The sequence below is a fragment of the Colobus angolensis genome, unplaced genomic scaffold, assembly GCF_000951035.1.
Source record: "Colobus angolensis palliatus isolate OR3802 unplaced genomic scaffold, Cang.pa_1.0 Scaffold64, whole genome shotgun sequence".
Taxonomy (NCBI): Eukaryota; Metazoa; Chordata; class Mammalia; order Primates; family Cercopithecidae; genus Colobus; species Colobus angolensis.
The window spans coordinates 2,032,864-2,039,768 of NW_012120043.1; positions in this window are offsets into that span (position 1 = coordinate 2,032,864).

The window sequence follows — 6,905 nt, forward strand, 5'->3', positions numbered from 1 at the left end:
TTGAGACCAGCCTGGCCACCATGGTGAAATCCTGTCTCTATTAAAAATACAAAAATTAGCCAGGCATGGTGGTAGTCACCTGTAATCCCAGCTACTTGGGAGGCTGAGGTAGGAGAATCACTTGAATCTGGGAGGCAGAGGTTGCAATGCGCCAAGATTGCACGATTGAACTCCAGCCTGGGCAACAGAGCAAGACTCTGTCACACACACACACACACAAAAAGGTCAGGTATGGTGGCTCATGCCTGTAATCCCAGTACTTTGGGAGGCCGAGGTGGGCAGATCATGAGGTCAGGAGTTCCAGACCAGTCTGGGCACCATGTTGAAACCCTGTTTCCACTAAAAATACAAAAAGTAGTCGAGCGTGGTGGCACACGCCTATAATCTCAGCTACCCGGGAGGCTGAGGCATGAGAATCGCTGCAACCCAGGAGGCAGAGGTTGCAGTGAGCCGAGATCTCGCCACTACACTCCAGCCTGGGCGACACAGCAAGATTCCGTCTCAAAAAACAAAAAAATAAAAACGATGGCACTGTGAACGGGTCTCTTGACTATTTCTCGGTCTCTCGGTCTATATCCTCCCAACTCAGGCTTGCCCCTCGCCGCAGTGGGGCTCAAGGCAGTTGCACCTCGGCATAATTTTCTTCGTGGTTTTAGCTTTTTCTGGAAAATCAGCTTAGTCTGCCTACCACAGCCGCTCTGCTTCCTGTGGTAAGGCCACTTTCCCCGGGCACAGAGAGAGTCCTTGCCCCCTCTAGCGCCGCCTCCCTTTGTGGGATTGGCACTGGCCACACTTCTTACAGAAAGGCTCTTGGGGCTGGGCGCAGTGGCTCATGCCTGCAATCCCAGCACTTTGGGAGGCCGAGGCAGGTGGATCACCTGAGGTCAGGAGTTCGAGACCAGCCTGGCCAACATGGTGAAGCCCCGTCTCTGCTAAAAACAAACACACACACACACACAGTTAGCTGGGCGTGATGGTCCGTGCCTGTAATCCCAGCCACTCAGGAGGCTGAGACAGGTGAATTGCTTGAACCCAGGAGGTGGAGGTCGTAGTGAGCCGAGATTGCACCACTGCACTCCAGCCTGGGCAACAGAGGGAGACGCCGTCTCAAAAAGAACCTGGGTTTGACCGGGCGTGGTGGCTCACACCTGTAATTCCAGCACTTTGAGAGGCCAAGGCAGGGGAATCACGAGGTCAGGAGATCGAGACCATCCTGGCTAACACGGTGAAACCCCGTCTCTACCGAAAATACAAAAAATTAGCCGGGCATGGTGGCAGGCGCCTGTAGCCCCAGGAGGATGGCATGAACCCGGGAGGCGGAGTTTGCAGTGAGCCAAGGTCACACCACTGCACTCCAGCCTGGGCGACAGAGTGAGACTCCGTCTCAAAAAAAGAAAAAAAAAGAACCTGGGTTTTCGGAACGTTCGCCATGTTTGCAGGAGCGCTATTGGCACGGGAAAAAAAAAGGTGTTTTTTTTTTTTTTTTTTTTTGCCAGAGTCTTGTTCTTGTCATCTAGGCTGGGGCACAGTGGTGCAATCTCAGTTCACTGCAACCTCCGCCTCCCAGGTTCAAGCGATTTTCCTGCCTCAGCCTCCTGAGTAGCTGGGATTACAGGTGCCTGACACCACGCCCGGCTAATTTTTTTACTTTTAGTAGAGACAGGTTTTCACCACGTTAGCCAAGCTAGTCTCGAACCCCTGACCTCAGGTATCTGCCCTCCTCGGCCTTCCAAAGTGCTGAGATTACAAGCATGAGCCACTACGCCTGGCCAAATACGTTATTTTTTTTAAAGAACAGCTTTGGGGTTTCAAAGAAATTGTGAAGGTCACAGGGTTTCCGCACAGTCAGCACCCCACACCTGGTTTCTCCAACAATCTGTGTGTGTGCTGCTGTCTTTTCAAAGGATCCCCGAATCACTGCTGCAATGTAGAGGTGATTTTGCCATGAAGGATTCAGTTTGCTCCCGCCCGTGACCCGGTGGGACACGTGCGCGAACCCTGGCCCAGGCACCTGTGAGCCAGAGCTGGTGGTTCCCTTCACAGAGGGGCACACCTGGCTCTGGAGGCTGGGGGTGGCCTCGGTCACAGCCTGTGAAAGGCTCCCAGTTCCTCCAGCTCCAGAATTTTCCTGCCACTCTACAAGAAGAGACTGGAAGAGGGCGGGATTGGCAGAGAGGAAACCACAAAAACAGGATTGAGAGCAGCAGCTCAGAAGACAAGCTGTTCCTGGCAGGCGGCCGGGGGCAGGCAGCGGTCAGCGGGGGGGCCTGGCAGGGCTGGGCAGGGCTCGGTGCCACCTGGGAGGGAAGTGACTTGGCCTATGGGACCTCCCACACTTCCTACACACAAGTCAGGCTGGGCAAGAGAGAAGGGCAGCAGGCCAGGGAGCCCTGAGGATGGCCAGGTGGGGCTGTCTGTGTGCTTTCATTCATTCATTCATTCATTCAATCTGTTATGTGTGAGGTCACAAACTAGGACAAAGGAGGAGACAGCTGAGCTCAGCCCACCTTCGAGTGTGGCAGATGAGTAACCCAGGGCGAGAAACGTTCACAGATGGTCATGCAGGCTGTGACGTGGCCTGAGCTCCTAGGGAGCACCTGCAGAAGTGCTCCCAGATCCGTGGCTGAAGGGTGCAGAGGAGAAACCAGGTGCAGAGGATGTTGGGGAGGCCCCGCTGGAAGGGGGAGCAGGTGCATAGACCCTGCATCCAGAAGCAGCTGGGGCCGGAGAAATTGACAGGAGGGCAGGGTTTGAGGGGGAGGCTTAGAGGCTGGGAGCCCTGAGCCTTGAACTCCTGGGCTCAAGCAATCCTCCCACCTCAGCCTTCCAAAGTATTGAAATTACAGGTGTGGGTCACTGCACCCAGACTAAATAAAATTATTATTATTATTATTATTATTATTAGAACCTAAACTAGGTGCCAGGGCAGCCAAGAGCACTTTGTTTTTGTGCTGTGGGCAATGGGGAGCCATGGGAGGTGTTAGAGTAGGGGAGGGCCATGATCAGTTTTAATTCACTAGGAGAAAGGAGGCAGAGGCAGGAATGGGAGCTGGAAGGTCAGCAAGGAGTCTGGGGCCTTGGCCTGGAGTAGCAGTTGCGGGGAGGACAAAAGTGGGGGGTAATTTTAAGAGGAGACTTGGGAGTTGAGATTCAGAGGGTGTGATGGGGCGAAAGGAGGAGAAGACAGGGAAGACCAAAGCCAGGAGAGAAGAGAGACCCTAGGGATGGGGCTGAGGAGGGAGCGCTGTCCACAGCTTGGATGAGGCTCAGCCAGGTTGGCCGCCGCACCCAGAGAAAACCTGGGGGCTTGGGCCCTCTGGGTTTCTGGGGGCTGCCACTGTCAAGGGTAGAGGCCAGACCCCGCCCTGTGGTCATCTGGCCCAGTCCTCTGTTCTCTGGATGGGGAAACTGAGGCCCGGGTTGGCAGTCCTTATCTTGCCAGCTCCATAACCGCTGCTCCAGGGGACAGCCTGGAACCTCGATTTCCGGTCTGTGCCTTGAGGCTGTGGGGGAAGCTAGCAGAGGACCCTGGGATCCTCCCTCCCACTGGAGCTGCAGAACAGGGCTAGAAGGACTGCATGGGTCATGGGGTTCAATCAGGACCATGGGGTGGCCACGAAGTGCCCCGCAGGGGGTGACAGATCCCAGTGCCCGGCCCACCCTTCACCTCCCCCAGCAGTCAGCCCTGCAGGGCTGGGCCCCTCCTGACCATGGCTGTGGTCTCTGCTCCAGCTGGGTCTCCCAGGAGCCCTCCTCCTCTAGGCCCAGCTGGAATCCATCCCTGGGCCATTCACATGAAAAGTCCAGAACAGGCAAATCCCTGGAGACGGAGAGTGTACTAGTGGCCACCAGGGGCTGGGGAGGTGGGGAGAGGCGGTGACTGCTGGTGGGACGGGCTTGCTTTCCCGGGTGATGAGAATGTTGCAGAATTGGATTAGAGGCGAAGGTTGCACAACTTTACATGTGCTAAAACCATCGAATTTTAGACGAATTGGGTGAATTACGGTGCTGAGTTTTTTTTTTTTTGTTTTGTCTTGTTTTTTGAGGAGTCTCCCTATGTTGCCCAGGCTGGAGTGCAATGGTGCAATCTCGGCTCACTGCAACCTCAGCTTCCTGGGCTCAAGCGATTCTCCTGCCTCAGCCTCCCTAGCAGCTGGGATTACAGGCACCTGCCACCACGCCAGGCTAATTTTGTATTTTTAGTGGAGATGGGGTTTCAGTGTTGGCCAGGCTGGTCTCAAACTCCTGACCTCAGGTGATCCTCTCACCTCGGCCTCCCAAAGTGCTGGGATTACGAGAGTGAGCCACCGCGCCCGGCCAGGTGCTGAGTTTTATCACAGTAAAACTGTTATCCGAAAAAATAAAATGCTGCCTGGGTTCCCTGTTGCCTTTGGGGTGCAGTCCCCTCCCCCGCCGTGGTCGAGTGTGTCCCCCACACGGTGCTTACTCTCGCGCTCCAGCCTTTCGGTGTGCGGGTACCATAACCTTCCTTCCCCTCCTCACGCCTTCTCCCACGCAGGCTCCTGGGGCAGGGCAGGGAACCCTCCCGTCCTGAGCGCCATCTCTCTTGCCTCCAACCCGCTCCGCTTCCGAAACCCGCCCCTCCAGACCTCAAGCTCGGCGTTTCCAGGCCCAGACTTGGCCCCAGACACAAGCTCCACCCCCACCTCCAGTTCATAAGCCCCGCCCCTCCTGGCAAAAGCTCCGCCCCCCAGGCCGTAAGTCTCTGCCTTCCAGGCCTCAGACCTCACCCAATACACAAGCCCCGCCCCTTCTGGAAACCTCCCCCAAGCCCCGGCCCTCCAGGCCTCAAACCTCGACCCAGACGAGGCCCCGCCCCTTCCGATTCCAAGCTCCGCCCTCCAAGTCCACGGCTCCGCCTCCAGATTATAAACCCTACGCCCAGACCCCCAAGTCTCGCCCCCTCCAGGCCTCAAGTCCCGCCCCCTCAGGCGACGTCATCGGTTTCTTTGTTGCTCGGTTTCGTCGCTGCACTGCGCTCTCAGCCTGTAGCTCACCTGGGTGCCCTTGGCTCCCGCTTGATGGATCCAGAAACTGAGGCACACAGTAGCCTGGATACAGCTGGGATTTCAGCCCAGGCTGGCCTCCTTAACCACCAGGCTTCGCTGTCCTCCTTCCGCTCCCGCCTCCAGTAAGCCCTTCCTGGTCTACACCCAACTCCAGGATGTGAGGTCAGCCCTTGACCGTCCAGCTCATCTTCTCTGCCACCAGCCCCAGCACGGAGTCCTGACTGCAACAAAAACTTGATAATGGCTTGGCGAGTGAACCCTAGAGCAGGCAGGGGCCGGCCATGCGCGGAAGGTTAGAATTACTAGGACTTGTTAGGTCGCACAGTCTCAAGGTAGCGGCAACAACGTCTGTCACCCTCTCCCAGGAGGAGACCCTGCCCTCCCCCCTCTTTGAACCTGGGCGGGCCTCGCGCCTCCTGTGAAACCAGAGAAGGTGGCCGGGGAGGCGCCGCCTGACTTCCCAGCAGGTCAGCCTGGCAGCTTCTGCTTTGTTCGCTTGGAACCCTGCTTACTGGAGTCCGGAACACAACGGCCATGTTGTGAGGGAGCCCAAGCCACACGGGGAGGCTCCCTGCAGGCGCTGGTCCCCGTTCACAGCTCGCAGCTGAGCCCTGGCTGGGTGTGGGGCTCACGCCTGTAATCCCAGCACCTTGGGAGGCCGAGGCAGCTGGATCACTTGAGGCCAGGAGTTCGAGACCAGCCTGGCCAACATAGCAAAACCCTGTCTCTACTAAAAATACAAAAAGTTGGCTGGGCACAGTGGCTCACACCTGTAATCTCAGCACTTTGGGAGGCCGAGATGGGCAGATCACCTGAGGCCGGGAGTTCGAGACCAACCTGACCAACAGGGAGAAACCCAACTCTACTAAAAATACAAAATTAGCTGGGCATGGTGGCACATGTCTGTGATCCCAGCTATTCGGGAGGCTGAGGTGAGAGAATCGCTTGAACCTGGGAGGTGGAGGTTGCGGTGAGCCGAGATCACACCATGGCACTCCAGCCTGGGCAACAAGATCGAAACTCCGTCTCAAAAAGAAAAAAAAAAAAAATTACAAAAAATTAGCTGGGCCGTGGTGACACACGCCTGTAATCCCAACTACCCAGGAGGCTGAGGCAGGAGAATCCCTTGAACTCAGGAGGCAGAGGTTGCAGTGAACCGAGACGTAGCACCACTCGCTCCATCCAGCCTGGGCTGTGAGATTCTGTCTCAAAAAAAAAAAAAAAAGGTAAAAAAAAGGACAGGGTCTCACTCCACCACTCAGCCTAGAGTCAGTGGTATGATCACGGCTCACTGCAGCCTCGACTTCCTGGGCTCAAGTTGTCTAACTGCTTCGACCTCCCATGCAGCTGGGACCACGGGTGTGCACCACCACGCCTGGGTTTTTTGTTTTGTTTTGTTTTTTGAGACAGAGTCTTGCTCATCACCCAGACTGGAGTGCAGTGGTACCATCTCGGCTCACTGCAGCCTCCGCCTCCCGGATTCAAGCAATTCTTGTGTTCTTGTGCCTCAGCCTCCCGAGTAGCTGGGATTACAGGCACGTTGCACCACACTGGGCTAATTTTTGTATTTTCAGTAGAGGCGGGGTTTCATCATGTTGGCCAGACCTCAAGTGATCTGCCTGTCTTGGCCTCCCAAAGTGCTGGGATTACAGGCATGAGCCACTGCACCCGGCTGATAGCCTGTCTGTGTGTTTTTTTTTTTTTTTGAGACGGAGTCTCGCTGTCACCCAGGCTGGAGTGCCGTGGCGCCATCTCGGCTCACAGCAAGCTCTGCCTCCTGGGTTCATGCCATTCTCCTGCCTCAGCCTCCCGAGTAGCTGGGACTATAGGCGCCCGCCACCATGCCCGGCTAGTTTTTTGTATTTTTAGTAGAGA